Here is a 23476-nt window from a genome sequence, read left to right as displayed (position 1 = left end):
GTTAATTATAACATCCCATAAATCTGATGTTAGAAGACTAGCACTGGGACACAGTGCCTGCCCTGGCTTAATGGACACTTTAGGAAAAAAATATTTTTTCAATAATTTATTCCTGGACAAACTTCTATGAACCTGGCATTGTCATGAACTGATATTTCTATTAAGAAAAACACAAGTGAGTGCCTTTAAACAAATAAGGCGCTGGATTTGTACAATCATTGTGGTTTCAAACACCATATCAAAAAATACTATGATGGGAAGCTATCATTTAATAAATCAAAAAAGCTTACTTGGTAATAAATATTTTTCTTTAAAACCACAATATTCTCTTTTTTATGGATCATATGACTTTCCAGTTCCTGAATTTTTTTTATATTAGTGGAGCAACAAAGGAATGTGGGAAATAACTCTGGATGGTGAAATCATTCAGTTAAGCTGTGCCTACACTGTGGTTAGAACAATTTAAAAATGTGTGATTTCAGGCATAGGTGATCAAATTATTCCCTTTTGCAGGTAGCCACAAGTTGGCTGAATTGGGCAGTGCTACCTTTTTGAAATGAGGAAAGTGTTTTGTTTTTACTAAATCATTTAAATTTAATTTCTTAGCTTTGTATTCTTAAAGGGGTTAGCAGTATTTCCATCCCCAGTATGGGAAATAGTTTCTTGCCTGTATGGGCTCTGAGCATTAAAAAAACCACAACAAACTAAACAAGGCCATGAATTGCTGCTATTGACTTTGTTCTATGTTGGCTGCTATTTGGGTAACTTCCACTTATATTGATAAATCAGCCTTTGTAGTTAGCAGTGAAAAGAAAGCCAGTATTTAAAATAAAAATAAACATGAAACTGTACAAAATCATAGATTCTGCTCTCAGTGACAGCAGTCTAAATTCAGATTTGGTCTAGACACAAGTCCTGTTGAGAACTGCATGTAAACAACGTCTATAAGACACATACTGTTGCATTTACACAGACGTATTATCACATGTAGAATAACCTGCTGACATAAAATATCAAATTGACTGGCACCTATCTATTGACATTAACACAGACTATCAGGTGGTCTTAAATATTCAGTACAGGCTTTCCAGAAAATATACATGCACTTCCATACTTGCATGTATTTGTAAATCAATTCATACATAACTAAGTTTCACCTAAACAATACAAGTAATAAATTCTTCTGTAAGTAATACTACTCTGTAAAAAGTCCTTCAAGTTTTCCAAAGTCTCCTAAGAAAGACATAAAAAAGTTTATACAAAGTCTAAAGAATCACCTTGTTTTATTGGATCCGTTTTACGATGCACTTCTCATGCAAAGACCACCATATTCTTCCATTTTTTGGTTCCACAGTTATTCAATATTCTGAATTTTTGTATTCTGGGTGCGAGATTCTTTTTCTAATGAAGTGCAATGTGGATATGAATGTATTTGTATAGCTTCAATTACTTACTGGCTCTGCTTGCTGGTAAAAATATGGTTTTAATTATCCTTAAAACTTCTGATTCACCTACTTTGGGGAAGTTGAGCTATATTGTTTTTTACTATTCATATGACATGGTGTGCATTCTAGCTGAGATCCAAGGTACTGTACAGTGGACTCACATCAAAAGAGAAACTGGTGCAGCAAACCTTGATTGGAAGCTGAAATGTAACTTAAGGAATATTAATAACAGAAAGGTATTGAAATCAGAGTTCTGGCTTTAAGCAAACAATTTTTCAGCAGTCCAAAGTTCTGGTTTAGGAGACAGATAGGACAAAAATTGTTGAAAATATATAAGGAATATGAAGCCTTGGAAAAAAAATAAAATTGTAGTATCATTTGTTTAACATACAGGCTTTCAGTGACCTCAAAGAACTATATTCCATTTTGATTACTGTTTTGTAATGGAATTCCTTTACTTTGAAAGCAAACGTGGAGCCTGCAGCAGCTTTGTTAGATATAAGAATATATCTATCCTCTCACTGATCTTCCTGTGCCCCTAGCTCTGCATTTTATTTCTTTTTGTCTGGAGTGATGATTTTAACCCCTTTAGGATTCACGCTGACATACCAAGAATGTTGTGCAATGCTATAAGGGCAATAGACACAAAACTGACATCTTTATTACTGGTATCTTTATTACTGGTGTGCCAGGAAAGGAAGAGATACTTTCGAAAATCTTTTTTACATGACTTGGTTCTGAAGTTAATTATATCTCTGCATGCTTTTGGGCAAGCCTCAGAGCCACCTGCTTAGGTTGTACTTTTTTACTACAATTCTGCAGCTGAGCGCCTTCCTGTGTGCATCCTCAGCTGCATGTTCCTGTACTGTGCCTACATCACCTCTGTGCTGTGAGCAGTTCCCTTCTCCAGGGGAAAGGTGACACTGCTGACCAGTGACTGGTGGGCTTTCAGAAAGGCACCTTCCCTGCTGAGTGAGTCATGTTTATGAAACAGGCCACTGCAGGGATGCCTATCGCAATAAGTAGAAACTGATCTCAGTTTCTGTCTGAAAAAAAGATAATGTCCACAGCAAAGCCTCCCTCTCTTAGAATACCCTGACATTTTCTGGCATTGTGAATGGAGAAGTTCTCATCTCTGGCTAGAGGTTAGCATTCTCACGTAGTGTCTACCTCTTGTCTCTGAAGATTTTTGACAAGATAAATCCTTTTTGATGGCAATAATTTTTCTTAGGAAATGGAACTTAGGCATGTTAATTGCATTGTTTCAGCATTAGACTTTTTCACTTATTGTCAGAAAATTACCTCAGTTTAATAGGAGAGTACTTCCTTATACCAATTCTGATATCCAGACTCCACATCCAGTAATGAAGAGATCAAAACAGTGCTGAGTATCAAATTTGAAGAATCCTGACAATCTGCATTTTCTTGTCTAGAACGAGGAAGAAGAAAGAATGTATGTTAATAGCCTTCAAAAAGGCAGGAGAGCAAAAAGATATTTTTTACTTTACTTGAATGAATAAGCTACTGAGAGTTTATTTTATTTTCTTATTTTAAAATTTTTGATACAATCAGACATTAATACATGAAATAAACATGAAACAGCCCAGGAAAATTGTGTTTAAAACTGTTACTCAGGTTACAAAGGCACCATGAATGGCTCACATTTTGGTTTGCTCTGTTTTCACAAGTAGTATCATCTGCGTTCCTCCAATATGTTTTGGTGCAGCTCTATAATTCACCAAAAACTATGTGTTATTTTCTCACTGGACTATTTTGCATATTACAAAGGATCATCCTTTCTAGTAATACACAACTAATTTTTCTCTCCTCAACAGCAGTCAGTTTCAAGCTTGGTCAGAATCCTGAACAAGCAAAAGCTGGAAAGATGAGAGAGAAAATTGAACTACTTCAGTGTACAGTTGAAGCTCTGGTTTATCACAAAATACCAGACAACAAATTGCATCAACCAAAGCCTAAACCAAAGTAGTATTCCCCCTGCCTCATAAACAAGTAACAGTCGACAGCTCTGGAATGTGCACTCCTCTCCTATGAAAACATTTTTCCACTCTGCCTTTTCCAAAACTCAAAAGTTCAAAGCTAAACTACTACATGTTATAAAAGAACAAATTTACCATGCCACTTAAACAAAGACATGAGTCAGTGTATTCAGATTTCTTGAGGGAAGAAGTTATGTTTCTTGTTAAGGCAAGACTTGCAGTAAAGAAGTTATTTTTATAGTTTTATATATCTCCTTATAATTATTTATTCACACAGATGTTCTGTTTTACTGCACAGTTAAAGCTGTAATTCATGACCTTTTTGTAATGGATATATTAATTGAAGTTTACAACATTTCTCCTCAAAAACCAAAATATTAACATCCTTGTTAAACAAACGGGCAAATGCAATCACAGACATTAGGAAATTTGGTTCACTATTATTTAGGATATCCATGGCAGTCTGGGAACCCCAGCAGTTTCTCTTTGCTCTGAAGAGTGCTACTTGTGTTCTTAGAAATGGCATGAGCAAGGTGGCCAGCATGTATGTTAACAGCAGAGACAAAATGAGATTGCTGTGGACTGCTGTGGACAAAACAACCTATATCTGGAATAAAATGCAAGTGATTTTGTGTCCTTTTAAATGTGAGATGTAGAACATAATAGATTAAGCAGTGAATTTCTGTATGTAGTTTTCAAAGCTGTCTAGGAAACTTGGAACACCATTTTTATTTATTTGGAACTAGTGCCTGACTCATTTGTCTGCCTTGAAAACCTCTACAACTGTTCCTGACTGGAATAAGACGAATATTCTGAAAGTCATTGCTCTTGTGAAACAGGAAAGAAGTACAGAAAGTCACAGAGCTGCTGTTAATACTGAGCCTCATTGAATGTAATATTGATTTGGAATATATGCTAGAGGATGCAGACTTCTCCTGGGTACTGTCACAGCTTTAAAATGTCCACTCCTTCAAGAAGATGTGGCCAAATCTTGTCCTTAGTGGATACAAAATTTGGGGTAGCTAGATCAAAGGTCTGCTCTAGATTCAGACCTTGACACTGAATATTATATTCAATTGAATGGAACCAAAATCAGAGAATTCTTGAGCATGGAGAAAACTGACATATCAAACTATATTAAACAGTCCTTGCACCCTTGCACACCATGCTAATTCAGTTTTTCTTTATTAGGATGTAAAAATTTATTAGGCCAGTCTCTATAAGCAGTGTTTGGCAACTGTAGAGACAATATGTCCAAACTGAGGGGCACAATTTTATTCCTTCAAATGCATTTTTTTTCTCCCTAGCTGGTTGCATTATCTATAGTCATAAGTTCTCTTTAGCCTTTTTAAAATACTATTATATTTTGCATGGGAATACAGAGAGGCTTTAATGCAATTAATATATAGGTTTTTAAAAATTTTAACTTTTTAAATATGAATGTTTTGATTTTTCATTTGTCTGTTTTAGAGGCCTTTAATGAACTGTACCATTGAATTTAATGTTGGTTATGAAGGAGATCATCTGTGGCAAGTAACATTTCTAGTAAGGGAGAATGTCACAGTCAGTTTTGTTGGATACAGGCATGTCACACTGGAGACAATGGCTAGAAGCACCAGTCACCTAAAGACGGGAACCTGCATGAAATGGCCCACTGGGTAGATGAACCACGTTTTGATAACCTTTGGAATAAGGACAAAAGTGAACTCTGCTTGATAAATAATAAACTAATTGAATTTTTAGTCATCATGTGTTAAACTTTCAAAGTTACCCAGAAAGCAACACCAGGATATAAATATCATTAAGCAGTAGGGTGCAATTAGGAGGCAGTGCCTATAATATAAAATATTCTATAATTGACAGAATGACGGCAGCTGATAGTACCAGGCCCATGGTAGCTGTGCTGGCCTCCTGTGTGCAAACAAGGGTGCGAAGGGGTTTGCTCCCCACCTTTCCCTGGAGCCAAGCACAGTCCTCACCTATGAGCTGCTTTCTTTGGCTACGTGGGCAACACAGGCAGCAATGCCTTACAAGTTCTGCACCAGTCAGAACCACAGTTTGGGCAAACTTGGTACCAAATAGTGCAGTAAGGATCACAGAGGGCAAATGTATTCCCTTGGCCCTTGCTTCCACCTCCCATGTTATGCAAGTTAGCAGGGCAGGGACTTCCACCAGAGGTTAGGAAAACTGTGATTTATAACATTGGTGGGAGGTGGAACAGGGGAGACTATGGGACCAGGGCAGCCAAGTATTTTAAGCATCTGTTATAGGCCTGTGCCAGATGCAGGATACCAGACAAGATGTTGCCATTTGTCTGTTCTTGAATGGAATTTCCTATGTCCCTAATACCAAACAAACTCTGTTTATTTATAATATAACTACTTCTGGTTTTGTAGAGATGATATACAGCACATCACATATTTTTACTTTCATAATGACACTTTAAACACTTTAAAAGTTATTCATTTAGCTGTGTAAATTCAGTCAGGAGGCTGTTTTGCTTTGTCATGAGTGAATCTGTAAAGACTGGAAAACTACTCAGTTTAGGGAGGCTGCCTTGTGTAGTTTCCTGAAGTACAGTTTTCTCTTGTCTGGGTTAAAAATGGGACTTGGATTCTTACAAGATATGTGTCAGGCAGTGATTTCAAGTGATTATTTGCATGGGCATAGAGCAAAGAATTATTTCAGAAATGCTGACTGTTCTCTCCCGACAGTGAATTTTCTTCTAATTCTAAGTGATTATATTTAGTGAGTAGTTCCAATTATTTCCTGAAGGAATAAGCAGGAATTTATAAGCAAAACATTTTCACAGAATATGTAGATTCAAAACTATAGCTTCCTAGTGGAAATGCAAGCATTAGTAGTAAAAGGAAGTATCTCCCAATTCTTGGAATGCATTTCTTGACAAATTTTGACAGAAACACAGACTTCCCAGAGTAACATAATCTCATAATGAGACTGATTATCTGGAGTTGATTATCCTACCTTTAAGTCTTTGTGTTACCTTGTTAATACAAAAGATGTAAGCCACAAATTACATTTAAGACCAGGACAAAAAGTCAGTGCTGATCTATATAGCTTGAAAAGCAAAATGGAACAGCCCTACTCTCCCAAGACCTAGACTCCAGAGTAAGTCAATTGCACAGAAGGGTCCATCTTTTGCATATCAACCTTGCTTACTGTCAGCATCCTTCCTGTCACCACTGGAATTCCTGTTTGCTCTTGTTCCAAAGGCATATCAGGCTGGACTATCAAACCTGCCAGCCCTTTTCACGGGTTCTTTCTGATACCTCTGCTCCAGCATCACATCTCCCAGTCCTTCACCAGCAAGGTGTGTCCTAATTACCTCACTGCTCTCTGAACTAAGACCTTTCTTTGGACTGTTGCTAGATTTTGAGTTTACAGGAGGTGACACCCAAGACAGACATCTTGACCTGCACCCTAGTTGACCCCAGCTTTTACAATGAAATGCCTTGGTTTCTCTTGGATAAGAGAATTTAAAATAAACAAAAATCTGCAGGATGGAAGAAGTGAAAAGTTGTGATGAATTTACTAACAAAACCGTAAGGCCCATAATGCAACTAATCATAAACCAAGTTTCCCCAATATATTTATTTCCCCTAACATTTTAGGTTACAACCTCCATCAAAGCGTGTGCTGTTAACTGCCTGCATAAATGTGCTTCATGAGCTCATCCCTTCCTGCCTTACTTTTTCTGTTTGTAAAGCTGTGGCTGTAGGGGCAGTGCTCTGAAGTCCAGCTTCCGACAAGAGTTGCTACAATAATTACTGCAGCAGATGTCAAAATCAAGTGAAAGCAGCCATTCAACAATCAAAGTGCAAACCACAATCATCACTTATGTGGTGTGCTATTGCAGGTACAGAACCAGCAGAGCAGAAAAATATTCACACTTGCTTCTAGATGTAATCCTCTGTTAGGAGAGTAGCTCCCTCCCCCTCACCCCCAAAAAGGTTTTTCCAGTACACTTTGCTGGTTTTAGCTGCAGCTAGAAAATATACAGCTGTGTTTTTTGGCTTATACAGCCTGAAGCTTGAGCTCAACCATTCAGCAACAGCTTAGTCTGAGCTGTTTTACAAAACTATTTTCTGTAAACATTTTCATTCAATAGTTACCATGTGATATCTGTGCTCCCTTAAAGCATACTAGTGACGGGTGCCTTATCTTCATATTGCCAGACTGGCCAGATACTTACTTGGAAGGTAGTCTGAAAGATGGGGACAGAGGCAAAACAGAACATTTAATTAAAGCTGGATTCTGACATGGAGTCCTGTGATAGACAGTCCAACAAGCTGCTGCTGAACAACACAGAGAGCAGCATCTCAATTGGCAGCTGAATGAATACAATCAGTTTGAAGAAGTTTTAAGTTAGCCTGATGTGGAGTTGCGTTATTTGTATGTTTTATTATCCCTGTATTATGTATTGGTTTATTCCTTTGTACCCCCGTGTGCAACTTGGTTTATCCCCAGTTTTCCCGCCTTGTCCTCCCTTCCCGCCTTCCCAGTATCTATCCATCACCCTGAAAGAGGCATTTTACCCCCCCCCGGGTGCCTTGTCTATCACTCAGTGCCCCTTCCCATCCATCCAGAAGCTTCTACTCAGGGCACCGGGTGATTGGGCGAGGACCTGGGGCTCCCCCCATATCTTTCCCCCATTGGACTCCATCATATCCCCCCATCCCGGAGCCACCCCCTATCCCTATCCCCATTGGTCGTTACAGTTTATAAGCCAGTGCAAGCACCTTGTGCTTGTTCCTGTTGGCTGGCACCGTTCTAGGATATTTGGCCCCGCTGGGCTACAATAAACTCGGACTTAGCCCCCAGCAGGATCCGCTCTTCATTTACCACCGCGAGGCTTGCTAGCGCTGCCCGGAACCCACAAAGGCACTCTCCAAACCCCAGCTGGGAGCGGCGGAGGGTGCCTCCATCGCCCGCCCTCGCCCCACAAGAGCTAGCCGGGGCTGAGAGAAAAGGGATTTGGGGCGGGAGCGCGGCAGCCTTTAGCTCATGGCTTTGGAAACTGTGATTTGCAAATGGAGCCCACACAAACAGGTCATAAAATAGAATGTGGCAAGTACATTTCTCTCTCTCTCTCTCTCTCTCTCTCTCTCTCTCTCTCTCCCTCTCTCTCTCTCTCTCTCTCTCTCTCTCTCACCTCTATGAAAAATCCTGAGAGAGAGAGAGAAATGTGCTTGCCACAATAGAGGATCCATGCTGGGGCTTGAAGATTTTGCACACATTTACACTTTCAGGTACTCAGGTCCTTGCTTGAGGTTCAGGACAATCATAAATGTAGCTAAATCATACAGTGTACAGAGACTGCTTTAAGGAGGCTGCTGCTTCCCACAGAAGTAAAGTCCGGCCAAGAATAGCATGTGTTTCTGCCTCTGCTTTTAAGTGATTGCTTATGTTCAAAAATGAATGAAATATTAAATGAAAACAAGAATCTTCACTGACATGATCACTGCTTCTTAATATTGCTACACAAAATAGTGTTGTCTTGCCCAGGCGTGCCTGGCTCTCTAAGAATAATGGAGACAGGACAGTGTTTGGATAGCTGCTGTTTTTTCTGAAGAGTGGGGAGGGTGTGCCTGTTATGGGGGTATGTTCACAAAGGTTTTAGCCCAGAAAGAAAGAGGTACATCTGGAAAGAGCATAAACCAGGTTGCCAGACACTGGCACTGCTACTAGAAATAATTATTTCTCAAGAAAGTACCAAAATGTGGCTGTCTGGTTTGCCCACAAGTATCCGGGCATTATTCTTGGCAGGCACGGATACTGGCAGCTCTTTGGCATTTTGATTGCTGCCCCAACTAGTTTCTATTCTTTCCCTGCTGAGGATGGAAGAATACACTTGTGGTTTAATCACTGGCCCAGGGATTAGGCAAAATGGTTCTGCTCAGATTTTAGTCTGCATCCTTGGCCAGGTCGCTTAAGGAAGAATTTTGAGAAGTACTCAGCACCCACAAATGGTATCAGATTTTTCAAAAGCTTTCTGCCTCCACTGAGGCAGTGGCCAGATGATCAAAGGAACTTCTTAGAAAATCTGTCTGCAAGTGTTGCTGTGAGAGCTACTGGGTGCTGATTACTTGTGAAAATCTGGTTCTCATTGAGGTGCCCAGATGGGAACCAAACTCTCCATCTAGCTCCCATCATGATGGGAAGACACTTGAGAATCTGACCAGGAGCAATCTCTTGAAATGCTACACCAGGAACTTTCTCTGTGCCTCAATTTCCTCTAAAATGAGAGTGATGTTGCCAGAGTGCTTGTAAAGATAAATTTATTAACTTGCTGTGTGTGAGGTTCTTGGATGCTTCTGAAGGCCAGGAAAGGGAGGTGAAGCATTTGTAGCATAGTGTCTTTCCAGACATACCAATCATCTGTGTAAACAGGACTATGTTAAAGTGACTGGAGCAGGAGTCCAGAAGTCAGCTTTTCTCTGTGTACAATTTACAAGGTTTGGAGTTCAGGAGCTGCTGCTTTTTGTTTGTCTCAAACCCTTGATTATGAGTCAGGACTTCACCATGCTAGGGGGTGCTGAATAAAGAACCAGGAGAATACATTGTAAAGAAATTATGAAGCTGTTCAATTCAGCTGTTTGCCTTCTGAACTCTCTGCCTATTCAATACAGTAGTTTTATCATTTTCTTTCCTCACATCCCAGCCAAGTGTTTGGTATTTTTTGGGGGAGTTCCGAGGGTTTAGAATTTTAGCTCTACAGGACTGGTTACTCTTATACTAGATACAGTACTCCTATACTAGATACAGTAGTATCTTTTGCAGCTAGGTTTATGGATTTTAAGATTCAAAAACTTTTTTTTTTTTTTTTTAACTTTCAGCAACTTCAGTTTTGCCTCCAGATGTGGAAATCTGAAAGGTCCTGAACCTCCTGTACTGTGTGCTGGAGCAGCCTTCCTTCTCTTTCTGAGCAGCCTTCCCTAACATGATGTGACATTTTCTTTCCAGCTGAGAGTGGAGCCCCCGCAGCACAGCTCCCTTCATTTTTGACCTTCCAGCACTGTCGGCATCTGTGTGAGCTAATGCTGCCCAGATCCTTCTCCAAGGGGCACCAAGGGCTGGCACGCAGAAGCAAAGCCCTGGGGCTGTTATCTCCAAAACCCAAGAAACCTCAAATGCATTGTGTTTCCATAAATGCTTCTTAGTTGACTGGGCTGTAGGGAGTTTCTGCTCTCCTCAACCCTTGCCTCTCCTTTGGGAATGGAAGGCGCAGGTTGTAAATAAGTTGTCTGACTGCCCCTGCACAGAAATGGTGCTGACATTGGAGTGTGAGGGAACCACAACCACCACAGGAACTGAGAGGTGCTCCAGGGTGAGGGGGCCCAGCCTGACTGACAGGGGTCCCAAGCCACAGCCATGCTTAGGCTGGCCCTGCCCTCACCAGAGCCTGGTGACGGTGAGCTGTCACCACAGCCCAGTGAGGGTGAGATGTCACCACAGCCTGGTGAGGGTGAGCTGTCACCACCCCACCAGGCCATGGCACCTTTCCTCAGGACCGTGCTACAGGCAGGTAATGGCCATGATGCAGGGTGGAGACCTCAGGATGCCCTGTGGTTTGGTTTTGTTTCAGAGCAGACTGCAACACCATTTCAACTCAATCGTCACTAAATGCAATTCGCTTGTTGCAAAGAGTGGAATATGTAAAATTTTCTTAAGAAACGATGTTCTTTAATGTTTGATTTTTTTATACTTTTAAGCCTAATCAACAAAACAGAGAGCAGCTAACAAGCAAGCTCTAAGTAATGGCCAGGGGGTAGAAAAACTAATTGCTTGTTGGTAGAATTAAGGTTAAGGTTTAGGCCTTGATGCTAAGGTTTAGGCCTTCACATGCTTCTGTCATCTTAGACCTGGGGTGAGGTCAACAAAGCTTGGGAAGAAGGATGCCCACTGCTAGTGGACACAAAGAATGCAGAATGCATAGAATACAGACACAGACTCCTGCTATCTTGATAGGTTTTGGACACTAAGTACAACATTTCATGTTTTCCTGAAGCCCTCTCAACTTATAATCAGTTGAGAGAGCAAAAATATTTCTCTTCATCATGTCTGGTGGAGAGAAGGAGAAGCGAGGAAGGAAGTGCTGCTGCACCCTGAGCTGAGGTCTGTGATGCTGAGTGCCCCCAGAAAGTGCCATGTTACTTCCTCAGTTTCCTTCAGCTTTGGGGGGAATTGCAGGAGCAGCTCTTGGTCTCAGCTGTGGTCATTGTTTTGAAGGATAAGGCTGTGTGTTTGTTGTGAATGTCCATCAAGCTACAATCCAAGCTCTTGAAACATGCTTGACAAGTGGAGCATTGAAAATATAATAGGTTTCTGTTTACTTATTTTTGAAACACTTATTTTCATGAGATAAGGAGTTAGTAAAAAGTTCGAAGCACATGTAGCAAAGAAAATGCCTTTGAACAGTCACAAATTTAATTTATTTTGCTTGTCAGTCCTTTTGTATTGAGCTCTTGACAGTGTTTAGCATAGAAGTAAGAGATGTGATGCTGAAAATAGGGTATTTAGAAAAATAAAATATTCATTGTAAGGGAATTCTGAACGCAGTGAAAGGCAGTTTTTGTGCTTGAAATTTGAATTGAAGAGCTATCTTGTCCTGACTGTGGAATAGAAATATTCCATAAGAATCATAGGCCAGAATTAACCACCACTGCTTGGTTTTTAAACACTGAGTATTTGCAGCTAGTTGCTTAAGAACATCTAAAATCAAAGTGGAATGAAGGTGACATTACAAAACATACCTGAGATGAATAATTTCCTTTAAACTACTGTTTAAAAGCCATCTGCTAATTCTATACCACTGCATTAAAAAAAAAAACCAAAAAAAACTTACTCCTGTAAATTGCTCTTTACTCAAGTATGATGACTGAATGTTAAACATACAGTTTTCTGTATGAACAGTGTTTTCAGCTGAGAATAGTAATGCAAGCTTAGGGAACAATCCTGAAATGTCTTCCACGTTTCCTGATGTAATAAATTATGCTCAGATATCCAAAAGATAATAATAATCTCTCAGAGTTCCTAAGCATAAAAACTAAAAAAAAAACCCAAACAAAACAAACAAACCAAACCAAACACTAAAAAAAAAAAACTAAAAAAAAAATCCTTGCAGTGGCAGAGCTTGGACTGTACTGCACAGACATCCTACATTTAGGTAAGGTGGCTGAACTGGAGCAGAGTAGGAATTCCTGGAACAGACACAGAATGTCCAACTATGGCACCACTTTATTCCCATGGAAGGCAGGAACTGCTGCTGCATCTGCACCTATAGGAACACACAGCAGAACAGTCTGGAGCTCTCACTGCCTGGCTCTGCAGCTTGTGTACACAGCAGGAATTCAGCTCATCATGAACACCTTCAGCCTTCACTGCAGCTTATTTTTTGAGCTATTAATCCATAAGGCTAAGCTAAGATGGGACAGAAGCCTTCCAGTTGTTAATTCAATTAGGGATTTGCTACTTAATAAATAGGCAGGGTAGCTCTTCTCAACTAACATTCAGCCTGTGATTACATATTAAAGTACTGAGGCTTGTCCAGTAACCTACAGTAGCATATCACAAGGTATACCTACAATGAATGTTGCAGTCCTGGAATATCTTCAGTTAGGGCCTAGTAATGACTGCAGCCAGTTTTAAAAGCATAGGTGGATTTTGCTGAGCTCTGCCCACCTTCAGCAAAAGTCTGTCCATTCACTGTAGGCCTTGTGTTCTGTTTCAGTGGTGGCTTTTATTTCTTTTTTTTTTTACCCTGAGTTAACCAGAACATGGCTTTGATTCTTTAAATCCTTTTCCCTATCAACTCAGCAACCACAGAGGCAGTTTATTACTGAAAAGAAATCTAAGAATCAGTTTTGGCCAGCATTGTCTTGGAAAGTTCATTTTATTAACATGGTTTTGGTTTTATTTCAAAAACACTTTGACAAGCACTGACATTTTTGGAATCAGTAAATCACAAGAGACTTATTCCTAAAGGCCTAAGCTTTGCATTTTTCTGCAGCAAACAATGTGACGTGCTACTATGGTAAATTTAATTCAAGCCCCTAACTAAAAGGAAATAAGGACTGAATGTTGGTTTTTTTTTTTCCCCTTCATTTTCTAAAATATGTTTTGTGTGAATGCTAGTGCTTGTGAGATACATCTCCTTAACTACTCTTTTCTCATTTGCTGTTCATCTATATTGCAAATGGCAGATCTATCAGTGCTGGCAACATAGACTTTCCTCACACACCTGCTTTTACTGCTCAGCTTTGACCTAAAGCAACTACCTCTTGACTTTTTGCTGAGATTTGCCAACAAGGGTCCCAGCTATGTGTTTTACATTAATATCCATCAACTGAGAGTTCAACTAAGATCACCTACTTTATTTAAAAAGGAGTACTAGGAAATATCTGAGCCATTTTTCTTGTTGTTGTTGTTGTTGCTGCTATTCTTTAAGGCAAGCTGAAAGAGAATTTCTGGTCTCCAAGCTACATAAAGACTCTTCTGATACTGTGCCTTCACTGGAACTCCACTCATGGTGGGAGGAATGGAAGGGCAGAACAGAGGTGAGTTATGTACTGGCATAAGGAGACTTAACTGCTAGATTTCTTTAGTGGTGAATTGATGATTGGTTTATGTGTCCCTGGGGCTGTGCCACCATCCATTCTATCTCTTTGAAAACTATGTCAAGTGAGAGGCAAAGTAAGCATCTCCATTCCAGAAAATATGTATTACATACACATGTTGTTGCTACTCTCCAGAATTTTCTGTTGCAAAAATGGTCAAATGCTTTGGTTGGAGTTCCCTATGCAAATCCACAGTGTGCTACTGTCAACCTCTTACTTTCAGAGTGAAGAAAGCAGCAGTGTGGAGGAGGATGGTTGCTTTCTTAGTTAGCAGGAAACATATGCTGCAGATGTTTCAAAGTTCTAGCTTTTAATATACCTTTTATATCTACTATATCAAGCTGCTAGTTTTGCCTTTTTCTCCCTTTAATGGGATAGGTTTTATGTATCCTATATGCTGCAATGATAGATTCCTAGGAGCTGAAGTAAACTGGCATAGCTGATCCAGGAGTTTGTGATTTTTAGTGCTGTGGATATTTTTTTAAAACAAAAAAAAATTTCTTAAGTTTGCAGTACATTTTTTTAATCTCAGCTTTATTTCAAAGTGGCTGCATAACTTGTATGACCGGTTTCTCCAGAATGTGAAGTTCTCAGAAGCTGACATTTTGAAGTGTTACACTCCAGGATTGCCAAGAATATTTGTGCTAACTGCCCAGATGTCTCTAAAATGAGTGTAATGAGCACGCACACACATCTGTCTTGAAGACGTGGAAAAAGCAAGGTGTGTGTAAGATGCAGAACAGAAGAATGCCCTAGCTGTGCAGAATTATAAATGGCTTAGCTGCTAGCGTGTTTCCCAAATCCAAAGTTTCTTACCTACCAGGCAGTCCATATTATTTTTGGGTGCCTTCATGTTGAACTCAGTGTGGTTGTTGATGAGACCCCAAAAAAGAACGATGTCCACAGACATGCACAGACAGCACAGTCATCAGTTCACCACAGGCTCACAGCGCTGGGAATAGAACCTCAGACCTTTGCCTCCGCAAACACAGCTGCTCATCTGGCCCGGCCTTTGTAGCCAGCAGAGGGAACTGATAAACATTCTCATAGGGCTGCTTTATGTGTTTTTTATAAGCAAGAGAGGCCATTGATTCTCACTCCCTTCTGAAAAGGGTCTGTGTAATGTCACCCCTGAACAGTTTCATCTACCATTCATAAGTGACAAACTTGTCTTGCTTTTGCTATAAAATATGGACTTGCATGAAGTTTTAATTACCTAAAGATGTCCCAAAACTTCATAGTGGTATTAACTCCCTGCAGTGCAATTATGAGACATTAACTGCATTATACAAGACAATTAGAGAAACACATCCAACATTTCAGGAGTGAAGGGAGAGCAAGCATAGATGTTTACTGGTGACTACAGGGAATAGGCATAGTTATTGCTCAAGACCCAAAGAAAGGCTTGAGAACCAGGAGTTATTATCTTTTTGAACATATATATAGACCCACAACATTTTCTGGGATTTCTGTTTGCAGAGAGAAAGCCACAGAAAAGGCAACAACAGCTACACAAAACTCTAGAAAGGATAAGTGGCAAAAATAAAGAATTTTTGTACAGTTAAGTACAGCTGTTGGCTGTTTTTTTTAACAGGCAGAACACACCACCTCTAATGTTTTTGTCTTGTCTTGCTCCTCACTACATTACCTCCATTGAACTATTGCTCTTTTAGAAATATGATGTTAGTGTAAATTATCTCCCTGTAGAAGGAAGGAACCCACAGCCTACAATAGCAGGAAGGCAAAAGAAGTAAGGGAAAGTATAGGGATATATTTAAGCTTAAGAGATAAAACTAAATCTTACCTCCCCTGATCTACATAGCAAGAGACAGAATAAGTGGGCAGAAAATTCTGCCATGCAGACATACACATAGATATATAAAAATTGTCTTCTGTGGCAGATAGTGAGACGACCATTAATGGTTCCTTTTCTAGTCCTCCAGCTACCTTTCACATGTTCACTACTTTATGAACAATGCATGCTTAGTAGTAATTTTTAAGTTAAAAGAGTATGAGACAATGCCTTATTGCTAGGGTAATAACTGGAAATTGAGCACCGAAATGTCTTGGGTGAGGTGTGGTTTTTTGTTTGGTTGGTTTTCGTTTTGTTGGTTTTGAGTTTTTTTTAAAATGCAGTATTTGCAAGGCTGCAGGAGCAAATATTAATCTGTACCCTAATAAATTAACTTAAGGGATAAAAACTAGGGGGATAGGACAAAGCTGGTGGTTGGGGCTTTGATTTTTGTTTGCTTGTTTGCTTGCTTGTTTGTTTGTTTTAATGGGTATGAAATTATATCCTATATATTTATAGAAGGGGCATATGGTAGTGAATGTAGAAAAGAAAGGAAGATTATTCTTTATGTCCCCTACAAGATAATTCAATAATTTTGCTTAAGCCCTATGAACTTTTCTTTGAGTTCTTTACTGCTCCTGAATTACCAAGACTGAGTTCTTACAGTCGGATGCTGCCCATCATTTCTGGGCCATGGCAGTGGACCTCTGCTTCCTCAGCCTGCCAAGACTGGGCTGGTCTCCTTTAACCACAGAGTGCAAGAAAGAGATGAGCATTTGCTATTTGTTTAATTGTTTATTTACACCCTCCATGAATGATTTACTTGTAAATACTTTTAATGGGTTTGTAAAGGATTTCACAGGAAGTTTGAAAGTGTTAGGAGTAAATTACCTCTCTCAAGATTTGTCACTGGAACTCTCCCTGCTGTTTAGTCCTAAAGACTCACGCAAAGACAGAGAAGCTACAAAGGAGTCGACTTTAAAAGGCTAAATACAAAATGAAGTGTGGGATTAGTGCTGGCCTGGAAACCAGAGGAGCTAAATCTGACATTCTACCATGAATTTTCACTGTGACCATGAGTAAAATATTTTATATATTTAGTGACAGCAGGGACAGAGGAAAACATAATCTCTCCCTACAGAGAGGTGTGAAAATAAATTCCTGAAGGTAAGAATTTCTCCCAAGCAGTGGTAGTGGCAGAATTATGCATAGATAAGCAGACAGTGATATGTTTATCCTCTGTTTTTATGTATCTAGTCTAGCACTTTAGACAGCACTGGGAGTTACACTAGTGGCTTAAGTAGATATTACTGCCCTAAATAAACACTTTAAAAACTTAAGCATAACTGCCAGGAGAAGTGGGTTAGCATCCCTGCTTAACACTTAACTGGTCTTTGGCTGAAAAAATTAAGATAGTCTCTTTGCCTTTATTATTTTTCAAATGTTATGATCATTACTCAAAAAATCAGAATTCCTTGCTCTCCCAGTGATTGCCTTTTTTTTTTTTTCCTTAATTCAGGTTGTAGCATTACTTTAATTAGTATTTTTATCTTATTATCAGTGTGCTTTGATCTTGTAAAACGGAGTTTCAGATGAGCACAGAGGTCAGTAAATGCATTCCTAGACATCTGGGTTCTTTTGGAGACCTGGTGGGTGTGCAGTTTCCCTTCATCACTTGCTGCAAAGTGATGCTAAGATGAATTATCTACTCAGCCTGAGAGAAACTGCTCAGAGGAGATTCTGATCTAAATTAGATGCATTCATTTGAGTAAAGTTTTCTTAATATGTCCTGCAATCCATTTTTCAAATGCCAAAACATTACATTTCACAGCAGGCTTTAATAAAAGGTATTTTGCTACATATACATTTCCTGTGACAAATACATTTATTTCATGAAATTTTCTCAATTTAAAAATTTGATTTATCTGATAGAGTAAAATAATGAGGCCTTACTGCCCACACTGTAGACCTAAATTCTGTATGCATTGAACTTAAAATCATATATCTCTGTTTTACAACAGGGATGTTATTGGAATGGGGAGGTTTGCTGTAAAAATCACATGCTAACTAAGAAATAAAATTTTGTAGCTCAGAGTTAATGCCAGTTATGAGGAAAACCATTGGGTTCTCTTCCTGTCTTCTATGGGCAATTTATATTAATTACCTGGATGCAAAAATAGTTTTACTGGAAATTTGCTATAGAAAGCACTGTACTTTGGTTTTTGAATAGTTCAATTTATTTGGGTTTTGGATTTTTGTTGTTTGAGTTTTTTTAAAGATACTTATGTAGTCTTGCAGGCAAATAGCTGAAGGCAGTGTTTTTCTTTTTCCACCAGTTAGAATAGATAGCATATAAAATAAGAAAAAATCTTAGCTACAGTATCAGAAAAGGGTACTTCGAGCAGAGTTCTACTGTTATACATGCTATAGCTTAAAATATTGCAGTTAATGTGATTACATTTATATATGGACATAATTCTTACCTAGAAAAGATTTTCTATTTGTGAAAGACCAAAAAATACTCAGTTTAGAAAGAGAATTAGACATTAAGAAGAAAATAACACTATTTAACTGAAGATTGTATTTTGTATTTACAGACAGTGTTAACTGCTGCTTCTGGTAACTCATGCTTTCCCTCCTCTCTGAGCACTGGAGAGAGGTATTGTAGGATTAAGATTTCTGTGATGGAATTTCTTTAAACAGGTGACTGTGTGTTAAAAGTGCACTGACTCACACAATGTGAAATCTCTGCGAGGATGGACAGATGCATGGATGGGAATGCAAATATAGTTTTGAAACCACTTTTAAATGTTTTAACTGTTCAGTAGCTGTGTCTGAGGCTTCTTAACTATTCCTCCCCATAATGCTAGAAATGCCTGTCTAGGAAAACTGCAGAAAAATATAAACAAGCTGATCCAAAAGTTTCAGAGACACAAGGTCTATTCTTCCAAGAAACAGAACTTTGCTTGTAAAATATATACTTTAAGTATATTTGGTACAAAATAATGAATTCCATCGGTCTTATTACTGTGCTTCTGTGAGGGCTTAAGTTCCATTACACCTTTTTTAAAGGCAATGAAACCTGTGAAGATGCACTTCAGTCCCAAGATTGCCTCAATCTGGCTAGTAAATGGCATTAGTAATAAAATCCAGTTCCTTCCTTAAATTGATGCTAAGCATTTTTTTCCTCAAACAGAATTTAAGGAAGCTTTACAGTGAATTTTTTTTTTCATAACTTGACTGAACTGAAAAGGAGGCTATTAAGAGGGATAATAAATCATTAAAATCGGTTGGGGTACACTAGTCTCTTCAAAATCCATCAGAAAGGAAGAGAAGACCTTTTCCCAGCCACAGTGTTTCCCAGCAAGATCTGTTTTTATTTCTCTGCTAAAACAACAGACTGTTACTAATTTAAATGTCAGATGACACTACATCTGAAAAAAAAAAAAAAAAAAAAAAAGGCAGGGGGGAGCCAGCACCACCCAGCGAGGCAGTGCTTAGTTCACATTAAGACTCCCTCACAATAGCTGGTTAGAACAAAAACCTAAAGTAGCAGTAATCTTACCTTGAGTACACAAGATCCAAGGAGAGAAGATCACTGGCTCAAAACAGCGGAGGACTGAGAAAGTGCTCTGATCTGCTGCTGGTAGCATGCACTTGGCTTTTATGTGCAGGTGGGAGGAGCTGCTCCCTACGGTAGGTGGGCAGTGAGGATAGCAGGCAGACAGCCTTCAGAAGGCATTGTAGAATAGGTTTTTGTTCTTTAGGGACAGAGAGGGAGGAAAAGCAAGCTGGATGGCATATACATGAAAAATAGTGTTGGATTTATTTGCTGGAGGTTTTTTGTTTTGGTTTGTTTTTTTGTTTTGTTTTAGTTTTTTGTTTTCTGTAAATCTGTAAGCAATGAAAGCTTTTCTACTGTATTTATTTTTCTAAATATGAATCTCTGAATCTCACTTCATCTTTTGGGAGGATTTTTGTGGCAGTGGGATGCTAATGCAAAGTCTTTATCAGAAAGGTCAGTGTTTCCCTTTCTGAAGAGGGATAGCTATGAAGAATCAGCCCCTTGATCTTTGGAGTTGTCTGTTTTCTCAAGGATTGAACTTCCTTTATATTCCAAACATCTACTAGATCTCAGTTCTGGAACCCTCCTAAGTTTCTGTTTTGCTGAGCTGCACAGCTTTTTCTTGCTGCAGTTGTAACATGTTCTACACACTGACTTTTTAGCAGTTTAGTTTAGCAGTTTAGAGCAGTTTTATTGTTCACTGTGTCGGAGTTCTAAACAATTTTCACCACTGGTATTCTCAAAAGGCAAATGTAGCCAAAAAGACAGACCAGTAGGAATATGCATTCCTGGTGGTTTCTGTGTAAAATCATTAATTGTTCATTTTAACTCATTCACTGCTTTCCAGCTCAGAAGAGTGGATGGCACAGATTCCACACACCAGCTCCTGCAGGTGAAACAGTTGTACCCATCTCAAATACACTATTTATTTATGTATTTTCCTGCATGAGGCATCTGGGCCTCTATTACTTTCCATAATACATAAGTAAAACCTGTGTCATATTGGAACATATAATGGGTGGAGAAAGCTGGAAAGATAGAACTGCAAGAAAAGAACAGTAGTGTGCAATTAAGGGAAAGTCTAGCAGTCCATCCTGACTTAAAATCTGGGAAGGACCAGGTAGAAAAATGAATGAGTATCTTAGTTAGAGAGTTAAGTTTGTAGCAGGGCTTGTGGAGATATATCTACTTCTTTCGCAAAAGGGCCAAACTGGTCACTGCTTAAGAAGTTAAAAGATATTTTACAGAAAGCAGTACTGAGGGAATTGATCAGAACATAGCAAGTTGCATACAACTTTATTTAGTCTTGTCTTTTTACAAAAAGGCTTACCAATCAAGCACCCATCAGCTTGGATGGCAATGTTATATGGCAAAAGAAGTTGCATAACCCTGGTTATGTAGCCTCTGAGACCTGGAATTGTCAAGCTGAATAGGACGGGTTTAATTGCTAATATTTCTCACAGGTATTGATTTGCTGTTGGCTAGGGCATTTCTACATTATTGCAACTAATTGGGAAAAGAATTAATGTTATTTTGTTATTTCTGCAGCACTTAAAGTATTTTTACAGTTCCCATTAAGAAATTAGTTTCTGCTGTGAAGAGACTATGGTGTGCTTTTAGGAAGGCTACAGAAAGCAATTATAACATGGGAATAGGGTACAACTTACTGCAATAAATTAATGTCATTAGTTCAGTTGTGGCACCTGGTAATGTTTCAACTGACTAAATGATATGCATAAAGTGGAATTCTACTCAGCTAGAATCTAAATAATCAGATTATTTTGTACTTAGACAAATCTAGCTTGAGATTTTCAGAAATTAGAGTAAATAGGTACCCACATTCTTATTTGACTATTAACCTGCTCGGCTGTCTCAAAATTGCTGAGCTTTCTGTAGGTCCCTTCTACAATCAGTGGATACTTTTATAAACTCAATACCTTCAAGAGATCAAGTTCTGATTTTTTATTGTCTTGGGAACAAAAGTTTGAATGTAAAGGACTAGCTTTATGTTGGTATATTTTTTGTTTGTTGTTTTAACTCCTGACCATAAGCTTCAGGTGCTAAGCACCACTTCAGCTCTCAGAAGTGAGTCAATACTATTCCCTACTCTGTGGGTTGCATGCACTGATCACGTATCCTACTGTACTGCAGACTCAAGGATAGCCTTACTTCTTTATACTTCTAGAAGAGAATAATTAAAATTTTTCTTTAGTTCCTTCCTTTGGGGAATTTTAAAGCACTTTACAAGTTTTAAATACCAATGTATAACATGGTATAGACCATGTAAAGTATTAGAGCTATATTAATGATTATTAAAGCACCATCATGATGAAATTATATGGTAGATTATCCTATGAGGTTACAACAGTATGCAAAGACTTCACAGAATTATTCATTCCCTGAATTGGAAGGGACTCACAAGGATCATCAAAGACCAACTCCTGTCCCTGCAAAGGGCATTACAAGAATCACACTATGTGCCTGAGAGTGTTGTCCAAACACTTCCTGAGCTCTGTCAGGCTTGGTGCTGTGACCACTTCCCTGGGGAGCCTGTTCCAGTGTCCAACCAGCCTCTGGGTGAAGAACCTGTTCCTGATATCCAACCTAAACCTCTCCTGACCCAGCTTCAGGCCATTTCCTCAATTCTTGTCACTGGTCACCACAGAGAAGAGACCAATTCCTTTCCTGGCACATCTCCTTGTGACAAAACTCCCCTCCGTCCCCTCCAGGCTGAACAGCCCAAGTGACCTCAGCCACTCCTCGTACGGCTTCCCCTCAAGGCCCTTCACCATCTTTATTACCCTCCCCTGGAAGCTCTCTCACAGGTTTATATCCTTCTTACATGGTGGGACCCAAAACTGCCCCCAGCACTGGAGGTGAGGCTGCCCCAACTCAGAGCAGAGGGGACAATCCCCTCCCCTGCCCGGCTGTGATGCTGGGCCTGATGGCCCTAGGACATGGGGCTGGCTCCAGGGCACTGCTGGCTCAGCTTCAACTTTCCATTGACCAGGACCCCCTTTCCAAGGGCTGCTTTCCAGCCTCTCGTTCCCCAATCTGTATACACACCCATGGTTGCCCTGTCCCGAGACCTGTGGGTTTCTGATCATTGCAACAGTTATTTCCCTAATGAGACTTTTAGTAGATGAAACTTTACCAAAAAATCCATGGGAAACTTGAAAACAACCAACTGGATTTCATGGCACACTGTCAGGCAGTAAATTCAATGTGGACACATGGCAGGAAAGGTTGTCATGTTATTATCATCAGGAGTGATATCAATACTTTCAGTTTCCATCTGCATTTTAAAAATAATCTACTTTTTCAGTAAGGCCCTCCAGTGCTCTAGCACTCTTACTCCATTCTTGCCTCAAAATATCTAGATTGGTTTGCTATGAGCTTGAAAGAATTGTTTGAGGCAGCCCGTCCTTTCCAAAATCTGTACCATTTACTTGCACTTCTTGAGGGTAGAGCTATACACATAGTGCAGAACAGAAATGCTAGTAAGAGAATCAGTTTAATGAAGTACTCAAACTTGGATAGATGGTTCATCACACTTTTGAGAACAATGCATATTTTCTTTTCAATGAGTATTCTGTAAATTTGTTTAGTAGTAGAGTCTTCTATTAAATTAAATTAGTTCTAGCATACAAAGTGTATGGCAAAGAGCAATTTTTAACAGAGGTGGCATCATCCTTAAGAGACAGGTTAAAACTATAGCTGTACAACTGGCATGCAATTCACACTAGGTCTTTTAAAAGGAGAGAAGCCAAAATTCCTACATTTGTTCCGTAAAGGAATTGATTACCCCCAGTTTGCACTGAATGTGACAAAGCTAAAATAATGTGGCCTAATATGTCGGTAGTGGAAAGAATACCCATGGATAGATTGGGAGGTTGAACTTCTGGAAATAAATGATCATTTATATAGCATCACAGCAGTAGCTCGGGTAGGTGGCTACTTGCTGTTTGGCAATATTATCAAATGAGGAGAGTCCCCAGGCAGCTAGATAGCACGGTGATGGCAGAAGATTGGTTATCAAG

At 39.3% G+C, this 23476-nt stretch overlaps 2 protein-coding genes across 2 annotated transcripts in view; one reads left to right on the top strand and one right to left on the bottom strand.

The window, feature by feature from the left end:
• COL8A1 (collagen type VIII alpha 1 chain) overlaps positions 1-2772 on the bottom strand; it is a 92025-nt gene extending 89253 nt beyond the window's left edge. Inside the window, exon 1 of the mRNA XM_085571564.1 lies at positions 2748-2772. The gene's annotated coding sequence lies outside the window, so the exon portion shown is untranslated. The remainder of the gene's footprint in view (positions 1-2747) is intronic.
• LOC146768621 (uncharacterized) overlaps positions 1-23476 on the top strand; it is an 87091-nt gene that overhangs the window by 60719 nt on the left and 2896 nt on the right. The window contains exon 1 of the mRNA XM_085571705.1: positions 1-23476. This exon is cut by the window's left edge and continues 60719 nt beyond it. The gene's annotated coding sequence lies outside the window, so the exon portion shown is untranslated.

This window comes from Lonchura striata, chromosome 1 (genome assembly GCF_050655825.1).
Source record: "Lonchura striata isolate lonStrDom1 chromosome 1, ASM5065582v1, whole genome shotgun sequence".
Lineage (NCBI taxonomy): Eukaryota > Metazoa > Chordata > Aves > Passeriformes > Estrildidae > Lonchura > Lonchura striata.
This window is presented reverse-complemented; position numbering and strand designations above follow the sequence as displayed.